We start from the raw sequence: 16277 nt of genomic DNA, 5'->3' as shown, positions 1-16277 counted from the left end.
AAAAAAAATTAAAGGCAGGCATTTTTCAGTCAAGTAGCAAATGTTGGCAATGTGTTTTGAAATATACTATTTTAAGCCAAACTGAATAAATTAAGAAATCACTTTACAGACTACTCATTTCTTTTACTTCTGTTTCTTCATTACTTCCCACATTATCCAGTGCCCCATTTCTGGCCCTCCCCATATTGTTCCAAATATTACTAAAATATATGTGAATATATAATGCATGCTCAAATATACATTTATAAAATACAAACACATATACATAAATATAAATATGTATAAGTATGCAGCAAATATTACACACACATGCATATGCTGGTATATACATGTTATTGTTGTATGCCATCAAGTTGATTCTGACTCATAGTGACCCTACAGGACAGAGTAGAACTGCCCCATAGGATCTCCTAGGCTGAAATCTTTATGGGAGCAGATCGTCAGCTCTTTCTCCCACAGAGTGGGCTGGTGGGTTGGAACAGCCAATCTTTTGGTTAACAGCTTAGCTGTTACCTATTGTGCCACCAGGGCTCCTTGAATATACATAATCCCCTTATTTTTCTAGGAGGTAATAAACTAGTCATTAGCCTATAAAACTTTTGTTAAAAGAGGGTCTCGTGAAATCTGGGACCTATTTGCTTTATATTTTTCCATGTAAAAACCTTATCATATGTTATTTAAAAATAGATACCTTCCATGTACAATAAATCTTTGATGATTCACTCAAAATATCTTAAAGATGTAGGATAATAGAAAAGAGACTGCCTGGATTCTAATACCAGTGCCCCAAAATGTCAGCTCAATGAAGTTGGTCAAGTTGCTTAACCTCTTATTGCCTGAGTTTCCTCATAGGTAAAAATGGATTAATAATATCTACCTCATAGGATTTTTACAGAAAAAAATATAAATATGTAAATTTCTTAGAACATGGACTTATACATAAATGCTATATGAGGGACTGATGTTATTATTATTATTATTAAATATAGTATTAGATGTAGTTCATATTTCCTCTGCATAAGAGAAAGTCTCTAGTGGGACATACCAGTAGACAATTAGACAGGAAATGATTGCTGAAGATTGTTGATTGAAGACACACCTTAAATTAGGAGTCATTTCCTATTTGGAAACTGGAATTTTGAGTTGCCTTAAAAACTTTTTTTGTTAAAAATTCAACAGTTAAATGAATTTGGGTTACCAAAATATAAATCCCTATGTCTGGCAAATTTGTTTTGAAATGATGTACTTAATCCATTCCTTTATTACTTTTAATCCACCAATTTTCAAACAGGATTTTGAAACACTTAACTATTAAATAAACTGAAAAAGATTAAATAAACAAGTGCCAGGAATTGAAGATAAAGGGAAAATAATGAAGAAGAAAAATACATTAAATAAAGCATTGCTGAACATAAAAATAGCCCTGAATTTTCTGGAAGCCGAAGAAAAGAAGGAAAAGATAACATGTTTCACAACTCTATCTAAGAAAAGGAAGTATATCACTTCACGAAGAGATTTTTTAGAAGAGTAATGTAATGTTTGAGAAAAAAGCCATGGTTGCACAATGGTTAAGAGCTCAGCTGGTAACTGAAAAGTCCTTAGTTGGAAACCAATAGCTGGTCTGCGAGAGAAAAGGCCTGGTGATCTGCTCTCTTAAAGATTTAAGCATAGGAAACCCTGAGCGGCAGTTCTACTCTGTTCCATGGGGTCACTGTGACTCAAAATCGACCCCAACATGGGGTCACTATGAGTCAAAATTAACTTAATGGTACCTAACAACGACAATAACAACAATGTTCAAGAGGAATTTGTCATGTAGATGTTATAAGTAGGTTATTTAACAGCTTCATGGATACTGTCTTCACCAGTAATTTCACAAAATGTTTAGAACTACTTTTGATTTGCCTATATTGTAGATAAGCAAAGTATATAATATTTAATTGTAAGAATGTAAAGGTATTTTAATAGAAAGTATTAATAATTTGATCAAAATATATAACTTCCAGATAATGATAAGATTTGTATATCCAAACCAAAACCCACAGCCTTTGAGTTGATTCCGACTCATAGTGACTTTATAGGACTGAGTAGAACTGCCCTATACAGTCTCTAAGGAGCAGCTGGTAGATTTGAACTACTCACCTTTTTGGTTAGCAGCTGTGCTCTTAATCACTGTGCCACCAGGGCTTAGATACAGAGTTCAGCAAATCCAGGGAGAAGTATCTTAGTATAGACAGAAGACCACCAGAATATGCATCACCTGCAAATTCTTGGAGTTCATTTAAAGCAATTTAAATAGGTCTGGAGGTGGACCCAAGATATCTGTATTTTCACCTCTCCAATCAAATTTTGATAATCACTGATCTGGAAGAATGCATGCCCAGCCTATCTCTAATATTACCATCCTGGAATATTATTGGCCTTAGCTGGAATTTTGAAAAAAACAAAAAACAAGCCCATTGCTGTAGAGCTGATTCCGACTCAAAGCGACCCTATAGGACAGAGTAGAACTGCCCCATGGCGTTTCCAAGGAGCAGCTGGTGGAGTCAAACTGCGCTGTAACTTTTAACCACTGTGCCACTAGTGCTCTGAAATTTTGAAAGGAGGTTAAAAAAAAAACCAAATCATTTAAAACTATGATCTAGATAGAGTAATTAAAGTACTAGTGTTTAGTATTTAGTGTAAATAGGTATAAATACTTGAATAGTCCTCAATATAGGTGATAAACTGATTCTTTATTGCAAAAAACTATCATGTGCTAAGAAATATGGTTGAAGGGATAATAAGCATTAGGACTAGTGTTCTGGAGAGTAACCAGAGCAGAGAAAACACAACTGCTTCCCTTTGGGTATTTAGGAATGTGAGTTTTTAGAGTTACTGATTTACTGGCACCATCAAGGACGGGTGGGCTGAGCTTTTCTTATTGGAGGCACAAGACAATTGACCGATAGAGCATTATAAAAATGAAGAACACATGGTCTTAGATGGAAGCCTCTGAGGAGGGGAGGGGCTTCTGAGAAGCAAGTCAACGCCAAGTGTGAAGGGGGTAGTCTTAATCTCCTGGATTTTCCATGATCCTGCTGTCTCTTTTTTTTCTTCTATGTGAGCAGAAAGTTGACTTGGACAGATTTACTTTTATCACATGTGGGAGATTTCAACTGTGTTGTGGAAGACCTAAAGATAGAAACAAATTACTGGTGAATTCTCAGATTACAATTGAGCATAAAGGAAGTTTTATGTAAAAATTCATTGAATGACTTATTTAATGCCGAACTTTGAAATTGGCTTTTCATGGCCGTTGGCCTGTCCAGATGACTTCATATTCTTCCCAGGTAGATACAGGGAAGTATGCAGTAAATCTTTGCTCATGAAGTCCAGGTGCAAAGACAACTGTCATGTGAAAGACTGATTGACAATTTATATGGCCAGGAACTGAAATCGGCTTCCTGCCTTGGAGGATGCTGTCTAACTCTGGTTGCAAGATTTTTTTTAACATCGGCGTTGGTTAAAAAAACAAAAAGGTAACATATAGTCAGTGCAATCACCAGTCATAAAAGTCCTGATAAATATTATCTCATGCTAACTCAAGTGCTCTTTAGTGTTAAGATCAGGAAGGAGGCCTGACATGAAGGTTTTGAAATCTTGATGTGAAGTGAGGTTAGTCTGATGAGACAGATTTATCCTAGACTCAGATTAAGTAGAGAAGAGAGTCTTATAAACTCTCTGTAAGCCCTTTCTTCTTGAACAGAACATATATGTGAAGAGACAAAGAGAGAGGTGTATGGAGGCAATGTAACTCTTACAATGGGACAAGATAAAAGTGTGCATTTAGTGGGCCCCTGCTCTGTGTCAGTTACCATCCTTCGCACATTGTTGTTGTGGTCGAGTCGGTTCCAGCTCATAGTGACCTTATGTACAACAGAACGGAACACCGCCTGGTCCTGTGCCATCCTCACAATCCTTGTTATGCTTGAGCCCATTGTTGCAGCCACTGTGTCAATCTATCTTGTTGAAGGTCCTCCTCTTTTTTGCTAAGCCTCTACTTTACCAAGCATGATGTTGTTCTCCAGGGACTGATCACACATTAGCAGTGTTATTTAACTTCATACCGTGCACAAACTGTTCCTCCTGCTTTGCTACTTTTTTGGTTTCCGTTGGCAAGAGAGATCAATTAAAAGAAGCTAAATAATTACTCAAGAAAATGGAAGAGATGAAACCAAAATAAGGCCACTCCACTAAACATATGTTTAAGTTCAAATGGCTAGGGCTAACATTAAAAAAAAAAAAAAATCAAGCAAATTCTTTTAATTAAAAAAAAAAAAAATTGGACCCCAAAACAATAGAATATGCTCTGAGCAGCAAGTCTGAGTCATATTATGAAGTTCTTCCTCTGGGAGAATATCAGAGTAGGTGTAACAAATAATTTCATGTACTCAATCTCATATCCTTGATCAGGACTCCTGATAGAAGAACCTTATGCTTCTACCGGAGACTGGAGCCTTGAGCCACAAAATGAACAAGTCCTTTTACCTTCCTGCAGAAAGGATCAGTGGGTGTGCAGAGCAACAGCTGGCCTTTCTCTGCAAATCAGGGCAGATGTAACCATCAGCCAAACACCCTACTCGCCATGCTTGAAAGTTCTGACTTCCTATTTAAATCTGGAATGTTGGAAACAAAATAACTTTCAAATATTTAAGATATATTTTGGTTAGATTTTGATTCTTAGTCACATTTATTTTCGTTCATTTTTAGGGGTCAGTTTGATTGAAAAGCTACATATACGATTTATTTTTAATAAGTTGTTTCTAACCCCACATTATATTTCTGTTTATTTGTGGTATCCCTAGGAAACAAATAAGAAAAAAAAAAAATCCATGATTCTATAATTGTCTACCTAGAGCCTTGTTGTGTTTAAGCGGCCTCAGTATGCCTGCTGACAAAAGTTCTGTCTTCAAAGAACCTCAGACCTTAGTTGAAATCTTCCCCACAGGTTTTCTGACAATGCCTAAAACGCTGCTTTGCAGACCATAGGTGCTGAATAAAGATTTTGTTTTTCTCTTTACTGTAGAGTTAAAGGTCCACTCAATTTTAGGAGCTTATAGACTCACAATACTTGCTAGCTACTTGTCTCTCACTCTCACATCCTCTCACACACAAATATCAACATACAAAAATAAAATTTCCACAGATGCAGTCTTCAGCACTGTTAGCTCAACATACATTTAAAAAAAAAATTATATATAGAATAAACTCCTAGAGGGACTTCTATACTTTTTTGATATGCTGATCGATTCCTCTGTAAAACTGTTTTCCAAATTCTTATTCATTTTCCTTCACCTTGGAAAGAAATTCCCTACACTTCTGTGCTACTTCTCTCATCTCTATGCTGTTGGCTCATAGCTATGTATATCTGTCCTGAACCATTCTTCTGAACTTCAAACCATAATTTCCAGATTTATGTCATCAGGAAATACTATGTCCTTGTCTTTTATAGACAAGCAGCATAAGAAATGGCATATGGAGAATATTTCTAAATCTAATGCAAAACCATTGGACATAGAATACTGTCTAGTTAGCACATTATTCAAGATCCGATGTATTATGAGTTATGCATATATGGAAATATATATATGCATGTATATATATGCATGTGTGTATATATATATATATATATTTTCTGGAATGCCAACTCCAATCAGAGTTTGGATGTTTGCTGGTACAGCTAATCAGAATTCTGAGGCATGTCCAGGGTCGGTAGTAATGGGTGCCAGGACCAATTAGTGATGCCAGCCATAGTTTGGATTAGAGGAGAGACCTTTACTGGACATAAGCAAAGTTTCAATGGCAAAAAATTCAGAGCATATTCTGGGTACATAAAAAAAACAAAAAGAACCCATTGCCTTCTAACTGATTCTGACTCATAGTGACCCTACAGGGCAGGGTAGAACAGCCCCATAGGGGTTCCAAGGAGCGGCTGGTGGATTTGAACTGCCAACCTTTTGGGTAGCAGCTGAGCTCTTAGCCACTGTGCCACCAGGGCTCCAAATTGTTGCCATCAAGTCCATTCCAACTCACAGTGACTCTATAGGACAGAGTAGAACTGCCCCATAGGGTTTCCAAGGAGCAGCAGGTGAATTTGAGCTGGTGACCTGTTGGTTAGCAGTGATCTTTTAACCACTACTCCACCAGGGCTCAAACCAAACCCATTGCCATCAAGTCGATCATAAGTACATTCATTTGACACTCAAATACCTTTTGAATGTTGACTGAACAAATTTCTGGTATCACTTGTCGCTTTTGAATCTTAATAAATTCTGATATGAATTGATTTGAAAGTAATTATTGCAGTACAAGTAAGTATACCTTTATTTAAAGGTTATATTGGTTTTCATATTTGTATTTGTATTTTTATTACACATTTTGTCTCTCATAAGTACTCAATAAATATTCATGGAATGAATGAAAGAATAAATTAAAATGTTTTTTGACAGGCATTAAAAATTGACTCAGATTTATAAAGCTGAAGAAATTAATGCTAGCAGTAGGAAAGAATAAAGATTGAATAAGATGACATTTGAACCTTGTCTAATAATCTTTACACTTGAGACCCCCTCACCAAATAATCTGTGACGTATGACATAATATTTTACTTCTGTGTAATACAACTCTCTTTACTTATGTCTCACTTCACTTTAAAATTAATATTGGTGGTGAAATGGATAAGTACTGAGGTAAGTAACCAAAAGGTTGGTGGTTTGAACCCACCCAGAGGTGCTTTGGAAGAAAGGCCTGGCAATCTGCTTCCAAAAGGTCACAGCTTTGAAAACCCTTTGGAGTGCAGTTCTACTCTGCAACACAAGGGGTTGCCATAAGTCAGAATCAACTTCAAAACAACTATTTTTTTTTTAATTTATCAGTAGCAGATGAACTTGATGTAAATTTAAATGTTGCATAGAGCCAAACATACATGAAAATTGCTGTTTAAGAGAAACAAATATGATGCCCAGAAACAGGAAAACAACAACAACAAAATTCCACAGTCATAGATATAAAACTTTGCAAGTAAACACAGAATCCAGATTTCATTTAACTCAATTTATTGACTGTTTCTCTGTGCTATGCAATATACTTGGCACTGTGAACAGAAGATGTAAATATGAGAAGTTAAATGCTGTGCAGAGCTGGGATTTTAAACCAAAGGACTGAGTCTTTAACTCAGGGCTTTTCCCACTGGCTGACTCTGCAGAGATGGAATGCAGTTACAAAGTATATTTGTGTTTGTGTGATATATAAATGTGTGAGGAACTTTTTAATGCTCTGAAATGACTGATTGTTTGCTTGAAGTGGAAGGAACCAAAGTCAGACATCAATTCTTCTTAGTCACATTAGAGCCCATGGAGAGTATGGGAGTGGAGGGAGGTTTGAACATGGTTTTCCTTCTACCAATGCCTCCTTGCCACCTTTTAGGACCATCCTAGCAAATGGGGAAGTATAGCTAGGATGTATGGAAGCTACCTTTTGAACTGGCTTCTATCTATGCCTGTTGTCTCTTACTCTGTTTTGTTTAAATATAAATAATCAATTTGTTTTTTTTTCTCATACAGTTTAAGATTCCCTATACTCTTTATAGTTTTACATAGTATATGATATAATTGATAAATAATTTAATCTTACCTTGGAGAGTATATAATATTTGCTTAAATATAGATTGGTAGTTTTATACAGATAGTTACACTGAAATATTTACATGAGTCTAACCACTGTAAATCTTCTAGCCATATTTTGAAAGATCTATTTCAATTGATTTAAATATTTCCTCCAAATTCTCTTAGTGTTCCTGCTCCTTTGTCCTAATTAATTTTCATTGATTTGCAATGGTATCCAACTCTTTTTCAATTTAGTCATGGATATGTAGGCCCATCATATTCCAAGATGCTTGTATTTGTCAGTGATATGTTTCATAGCTATAGACATTTAGATGACATTCTTCAAATAGCACTGTGCTCTATTTCATAGAATCATAGAATCATGAAATTATAAGTTCTCTTGTAGTTCATCTAGTTCAAACTCCCACCCACTGGAAGTCTCTCTTCTCACATTCTCTGTATTTATTATACTTATTTTCTGTATTTATATGGTCTTCTATAAACTATTTGAATATTCTGAGTAATGGGAAGTTTAAGGCAGTCCATTTCTTTGCAGCACAGCTTAGATTTTTAAATTTTTTAAAAATGAAGCTGAAATGTACACCTTTCTCCATCATCCATTTATCCAAATTAGTTTTTATGGAGTTAAAGAGAGTATGTTTTCTTTTTCACATCCCTTCCAGGGCCATACTTAAAGAGTGCTATCATGCCCAACCTTAGGCTTTTCTTTGCTCAGGTCAACCTCCCTAGGCTATTCAGACTTTTGCCTTATTATGTGATATCTGGAGCCCTTCATTGCCTTGATCTCAAATCCTCTGAAGCTGATCTGACTGGAAGCGATCACATTGGCATGCTGACTTACCATGACACCAACACTGTGAATCTATGGAAAGAGCCTAAGTGCATTGACTCATATTGATCTTGTGGTAAAATAGCATCTTTTTTTGTTTCTTTTACTTGAAATGCAATAAAAATTTTTTTTTTCTCCTTTTTTTTCCATACTGTTTAGTCTTCGAGGATAAATACAACCAGATAGTTTTTAATCCTTGTTAAATTTCATTCTATGAGCTAATAAAAATGCACTGTTTGAGTGTTACCTAGCTACGTGATCCAAACTTCTCTGGTAGTCTGTTTAATTGTACTATAAAAATGAAATGGAACACACAATAGACAATGTTCTTCTGGAAAATCTATAAAGGAGTAACCTTCTCATCAATGGAATTGCTTATCCACATCATTATACCACAAAGAAGCTATCTAGTGCAATCATTTAAAAATCCAATAGAGGAGGGAGAAGAAAAGGAAAGAGTATATAAAAAAATTCTAATTGAATTGTCCCAGCACCAGTGGGCTATTTCTGTTCTGTTTGACCCCAGGCTGAGCTTTATTCAGGTCTCTGATGGCTTTTTCCTTTACTCCCTGGGTGAATTATCCATGATGAGCCTGTTAAGACAGCTGGGATGGACGGAGGAAAAGGGTCAGACACAGGGAACTTTCCTGTTCCTTCTTATTTGATCAAATTAATGCTAAGAGATAAAATAACAATCATCAATGTCATCATTATCATCTTCATCTTTAAGACAGAACTTCTCATCTAATGAGTAATTACCCTGGGTGAGGCACTATACCCAGCTCTGGTTTGCATATATTGCCTCTGATCCAATATGATTCTGCATCGTAGGTAGTACCTTTATTTCACAGGTAAAGAAAATGTGACTCAGAAAGGATTGATGTTAAGTATTTTCTGTCTCTAAAGCATGTAAGTTATCCACAGACACACAAACTCTCAGAAATTATTTACATTTGCCAAATAATGAGTACTAGTAATGTAAATCCTCAGTCTGGAGGTAGAATTTCTGAGGAAGAGGTTTGGTTGAAAGTGTGTCAAGAGCAGCAATGGCAAAACTAAAGTTCCTGCTCTTAAGGTGTATTTATAAAAACATTTGTGATAGAGTATTGTAGGCATGTGTTGGTTTTCGATTTGCAAAGTTTAAGGCTCCTAATTGGAGTCACTCAAGATGAAAAACAATCTTCAACACAGCCTTCCTAAAATAGTTTAGAGAAAAGCTGGGTAGATGGTGAAAGCTTGTTTATTTTATCTTATTGCAGCTGGAAATAATCCTCTAGAATGTTTTCTAACATCTTCTGATTGAAGTTATCATTCCAAGTATCATTGAAATAATACGTGACTGGATAAAATATACATTCATTATATCAGGGAGGATTGATGGTGTTACAACTGCAGAAATAGAGTTTATATTGAATACAGGGAGAAGTTAGTTGTAGTCTCTTACCTGACTTACTTATTGGTATGTCATGTTAACAGTAATGGACTTACATTAAGCGTGAAAATGATGTCAGCTTACCCTCAATAAATGGGCAATATTTTTAACAATTTTTTTTTTTCTCTAATGGAGGTAACTTTATTTATTACATTATCCTCATTTATAAAACCACTTGATCTGATTATAATTAGTGCCCCCAAAACCACTGCCATCCAGTCGATTCCAACTCATAAAAATCCTATAGGACAGAGTAGAACTGCCCCGTAGGGTTTCCAAGGCTGTAAATCTTTATGGAAGCAGACTACCATGTCTTTCTTCTGAAGAGCAGCTGGTGGGTTCAAAACACTGACCTTTTGGTTAGCAGCCAAGCAGTCTAACCACTGTACCACCAGGGCTCCTTAATTAGTGCCATATAAAGTAAAAAGGTATGATTACAAAATACATATGTATAAATACTTTTTTTTAACTAATTTACTAAACATTAATTGGGACTTGATTAAAATTCACTCCAATAATTAATGCGTTTTTAAATATCGTTTATGTGAGGAAAATTTGTAAGAAAAATATGCTTCTTAAGTAAATACTTTAGTCTGTTATTGTACATTTAACTTTTCTACATTTCTGTGCTATATATGTATATATGGTATACATATATGTGTATGTAGACCTATATATACACTATACACAAAACTATTTGCAAGATATCTATTATTTATCTTGTACTCTCTCCTATATTATAAGCCTTTGGAAGTCAGGACTTGTATCTAACTCTTTTTTGATACTCTGTGCATTAAATACAATACAATCTTTTGCTGGTTTTATATTTGTTTTGATGATAATATACAGTTTCTATTTATAAAGGGGGATTAACTTGACCTGGAGATAATGATTTTCAATATGTACACTAAGAATTCATATCGATGCCAAGGATGCAAACTTAATAAAATATCAGCTCAGTTCAGCTTTGGCTGCAAGAATATTATAATGTTCTATCTCAGTAGCTATTAGAAAATATCAAGATTCTATTATTTCATTTATTCAGCAAATATTTGAGTGCCTATTCTAGGCCAGACTCTCACGAAGTGTTGAGTATTCAAAGATTAATGAGGCATAGTTTCTGCCTTAAAGGAATAAGCCATAGAGTAGTCTGACACACACACACACACACACAAAAGATAATTCTACAACACAATGCAAAGACTATAGTAATAAAAGTATGTGAAAGAATTATGGGAGCCCCTAGGAGGGGCACCTAATTTTGCTGGAAGTCTCATGGACGGCTTGCTGCTGGTGGATCCTGAACGAAATGTAAAAAGATGAGTAGATATCAAGAGGAATGGGAAAGGAAAATGGGAAGAGCATTGTAAATGGAAGGGATAGCAAAATCAAAGGGCTAAGTAAGATATTTTAACAATAATAGAAATAATAGGTATTATGTGTTTAATACCATTTTGCAGACTAGGTGATGCAAATTCATAGTTCAAATGCAGGGAAGCTAGGATTTAAAAACAAGCAGTCTGACTCCAGAGGCCCATACAATCCTGCCATTTTGGGTCAGGATAAAAACAACAAAGAAACCCACTGCCGTCATGTTGATTCTGTCTCATAGCAACCCTATAGGACAGAGTAGAACTGCCCCACAGGATTTCCAAGGAGCAGCTGTTAGATTCGAACGGCTAACCTCATAGCTTTTAACACCGCCCCACCAGGGCTCCACTGGGTCAGGATACTCCCAACAATTCAGAGCAGCTATAAACTAGCCTGGAAAGAAGAGGACAGAGACAATTAGGCTGGAATCCCATAGCAAGTGTTCATGAGGATTTTTGAGGTAAACACTGAATATTCAAGTATAACCTAAAAAAAAAAAAAATTTGGACATTTTTCTAATGTAGAGTACTAAAAATTTAATTCTGTTTTTCACTCATTGAAAAGGTCAGCATATCTGTTTCTAGTTCTGGACTATTTTTATATTGTCATTCAGTCTCCTTTTGACAGGGTCAGGATTGCATTCATGCACACTCTATAAGAAATTGAAGTGTTGCCTTTGAGGCTGACATTTCTTCCCACTCTGGGAAAGCTGTCTTTTATGCACCATTTTCTCCAACTGAAGTGTTTGAGGTCATATTTCTAATTGTGACTTTTGCCCCACAAATTTTCAAAATATTGGATTCAAAGTGCTAGATCTCATTAAATTTAATTCCTAGGACCTTGGAGAGTGGAAATCTGTATTTCAATTTATTCTCTTAAGAAATGAATTTCCTATTTCAAACAAATCTCCTGAGAAGGACTTAGTACTAATAATTAGCTTCACATAATCTTTCATTTTGTACCTACAGTATGATCATATGGGAATACTGATTGTTTATTTGTAAAAGCCTCTTTTAGTCCATAGTAAAACAATCGAAGAATGAATTCTTTATAGCCATTCTAATTATCTGGGTGGTTCTCGTTGCATAAATTCAGAAAAATGCAATGATGACTTAGAGAAATACTTAGAGAACTGAAGGAGCAAACATTTGAAATAGTCTTTGGATCTGTTGGCTACGGTACAGGAAACCAGAGCCAGACCTGGAAATAAGACATCAATGAAAGGAGCCAGGAATGAACAATTAGAACACCCAAACACTAAGCCTTTGTCTGTTTAGCAGTTATTTTCTAAGAATTTTCAAGCTATTAGTTTTTAAAAATTGCAAATTTGATATAAGGAAATAGTATTCCATTGTTCTTTTTATGAGTTGGAAGCTCTGACTTGACATTTATATTCCTATAATGCCTCTTTTAAATCAGATTATTTTAAAATAACTTCTCTGTGTCAAGCAATTCTGTTTTGTAAACATTTCTACTCATGCCTGATTTATGAATAGTTATCATTTCTCATGGATTTTCCAGCCTCATGCTCTATTACTGAAATATTTTGGAAAAAAATGTATTTTATAAGTTTGTTCTGTTTAGTAAAGGTCATTTTAAATATTAACTTTACATTTTTAAATCATTACTCTTTCCAAGTGTGCTGATGCATGAAAGTCTCGTTCAGCACTGTCCAGTAGAATTTTCTGTATTCATGGAAGAGCTTTATATCTGTTTTGTTCAGTACAGTAGCCACTAGCCACATGCGGCTATTGAGCACTTGAAATGTGGCAAATATGGCTGAGGAACTGAATTTTAAATTATTTAAATATTAATTATTTTAAATTTAAATGGCCATGTGTGGCTAGTAGATATTGGATAAAGCAGTTCTAGTTATTATCTTTTAACTGTGGCTAGTAAAGTACTATATTTCTAAATATGCATAATTGAGTTAACTTAGCACTCAACTCAAAAGAAAGGGGTCTACACATATCAGGGAACTCTACATGGGCCATCCTCTCCCTGTGTAATTTCCTTGCAAAATTGGACTACTCACCAAAAAGGGAAATAATTTGAGTAGAATATCCCAAACACATTCCTATGCTATGTTGGTATTGAAAATAAAAATAAAATTTTTTTCACACTGAGAACAACCAGGAATATGAAATATTCCAGGCAACTGACTAAAGTTTTCCAGCCACTTATACTTTTCAGTGTAGCTATTTACTTATTGATCACTTAGTGGTTTTAAATGGACGTTTCAGTGTGATTTGGATGATGGTTGATTGGGAGTACTGCCTTTTGCAGCCATAGGTTTCTGGTGTTCATGCTAATAATCTCTAAAAATAAGAAACAGAGGTTTCTGACAGAAAGGATCAAACAGATTCCAATAGTAAGGTTTCCTTTAGAAGATTAATACTGAACAAGGATGAGTTTTCTGCCTCACTATAAAATAGTCTGTTGTTTTGGCACATATTGTCACTATTCCTGAGATATACAGAGACTTGCAAATAAAAATTCAAAATAGATCAAGGCTGTAGGCCCTGTTTCATAGCAATGTCAGTATTAAGAAAGATCCACAGTATAAAGGGGTTGGTCCCATTGAGTGGGACAGTGAGTCAGGCACTCACAAAAATATACCTTGTAAGAGACAAACTCTTAGAACAGTTTGGAAATGATTCACTTCACTAGTCTGACAACGTCAAATGAATTAATTCTTATTAGTAGGATATTTGCATTATGCTATTGTGCTCTGTCTTGGAAATATGGGTCAGGTGGCAAAGAAAACGTAATACAATGCTCAAGATGAACTCCTCATGGCAAATAAAAGAACTAAATGCTTTGGTCACATGAATATACCATTAAATCCCCATGATATCCTTGAGTACTGGATTTGCATCTGATTGTTGACTTGGCAGAAAACTTAAGAGAATGAACTAACAGCTTTTGGAATCCTATTTAAGGATACTAGTATATGCTGTTTTCATTTCAAAATTATCCAAAACGTATTGTTTTTTTCTATGAAATATGTCGTGTACATGGATTTTACTCAGAGGGGGGAAAAACATGAAGTGATGAACATATGCTAAAATTATATTTTCTTTTTTGATTAAATTAATTTTATAGTAACTGATACATTTTAAAATATTCTTATAAATTTAACAAAACATAAACCAATTATCATAGTGTAAGTCTTTGTAAATTTAATAACTAGTCCATCCCATGAACTCCAGCTATACGTTTAACAACTCGTCTCTCCCGTATACTCAAGTAGGAAGATTCTGATATCCACAGGACCAACTTCTCTATTCAGCAGAGTAGGCAAGTGTGTATGGCCACCATTACTTGTATGGGCCCACTTAAAAAAAAAAAAAAAAAGTGTTTACTTTTTTTAAGAGAAGAAAAAAAATGAACTTTCAGGTTGAAAAGTATTTTAACATTAATATGTTAATACTTATACCAATACTGTTGTAAAATATAACTTTAAATTTTTTAATGGAAGAAGAGGCCCAGAAAGCCAAAAGTCCCTAGGGCCCACCAAAGTCATAATGTAGCCCTGGATAGCCAAATAAGAATCTGAAGACAGACTTCCATTGGGTATATGTAACAAACAATAACATAACAAACAGTAGCTAAAACTTCTATAATATTAACTGTGGAACAAATGCTGTTTTAAGTGCTTTATGTAAATTAACTCGTTAAATCCTCACAACTAGTCTGTGAGGTAGGTGCTGTTGTTATAATCATTCCCATTTCATGCCGTCCTTGCCACTCTTTTCATTGTTAGGAAGGGTCCTGGAAATAACCTGCTTAACGGATGTTAGCATTTGCTTCTGAGCAGTAAACACGAAAATGCTACAACCGCTGGTATTATCTCCTTAGTAAAGGAACCAAGCAGAATTAGTCATCAGGTGACCGTTGAATTTCTACTGCAACATTTATTAAAGATCTAGTCATTTTTTGGTACATCATAGTCCAAAAGCTTTAAGCAGCTTTAAAGTTTATTTGTTTGTTTGTTTTAATCTCCATGAAATGTTGGAATGCTTTTTGCCAGTTTAGTAAATCCTCTAATTGTCTACTTTCTTTATAACTAAATATCATGAAAATTGCCACCTCACTGAGCCCAGTTCCATGGCAGCCCAGTTTCTCCAGCAGCCTATGAAATTGTATTATTCAAATATCATCTTTGCTGGATATAGTAGTAGAGCTTTTGTGGCTCAAAAAAACATTGCTTAAACTATGCACCTAAAGTTAGAATTTGTATAAAGTAAGGTTCGAATCGAGAATGTAAGTTGAATGTAGTATAAAATAATTAAGTAACAAAAATGAAAGTGTTTGCTGCCATCATTGTCTTCATAACCCTTGTAAAGCCTACTTAAGTGAGAGAATTTGGAGAACTGAAAGAGTCCACCAGATGACTCCTTTTTACCAAAAGGCATGTTTGCTGTATTATATGTACAATTTTAATAGCCCTACATTGTGTTTTCCATGTCTAAATATAGCTTAAGTTTACTTGTTATGAGTTGCAACACCAAGCTACAGACCAGTTAATATTTTGATGAGTTAGTGTAAGAATACATATATATGTGTATATGTATATATATATATATATAATTATAATATATGACATGATATGATCTGTAGATGTGTGTGTGATGCAGGTAACTGTTTACCTAGTCAATTCATATATAATAATCAGTATCACTAGTGAAGACTCCCTAAATGTTCAAAGCAGTTCTATAACCACTTATCTAGTGGCATTATGACTGTAGCAAAACTAGTCTTACCTCTACATATTATGAAACGACAAATTGATGATGTTTTCCCATCAGAGTAGAGAACTGGATTTCCCAACAGATTTATTATTTTCTTATTCTTTTTTTTAATAAGAAGTTTAAGAGGTTAAAGATAAAATCATTAAATACCTGTCCTTGCAAACTCTGAAAAGAGATATTATATAGCATATGTGCTTTCTTCTGTTTTTATCATCTTAAATCAT

The 16277-nt window shown here is 34.8% G+C and overlaps 1 protein-coding gene across 1 annotated transcript in view; it reads left to right on the top strand.

Moving 5' to 3' along the window:
* The window catches only part of KCND2 (potassium voltage-gated channel subfamily D member 2), a 547558-nt gene that overhangs the window by 14781 nt on the left and 516500 nt on the right, over positions 1 to 16277 (top strand). The window lies entirely within an intron of this gene.

Source organism: Trichechus manatus, unplaced genomic scaffold (genome assembly GCF_000243295.1).
Source record: "Trichechus manatus latirostris isolate Lorelei unplaced genomic scaffold, TriManLat1.0 scaffold00167, whole genome shotgun sequence".
NCBI classification, from domain to species: domain Eukaryota; kingdom Metazoa; phylum Chordata; class Mammalia; order Sirenia; family Trichechidae; genus Trichechus; species Trichechus manatus.
Note: the sequence above shows the minus strand (reverse complement) of the source record. Positions and strands in the feature narration are given on the sequence as shown.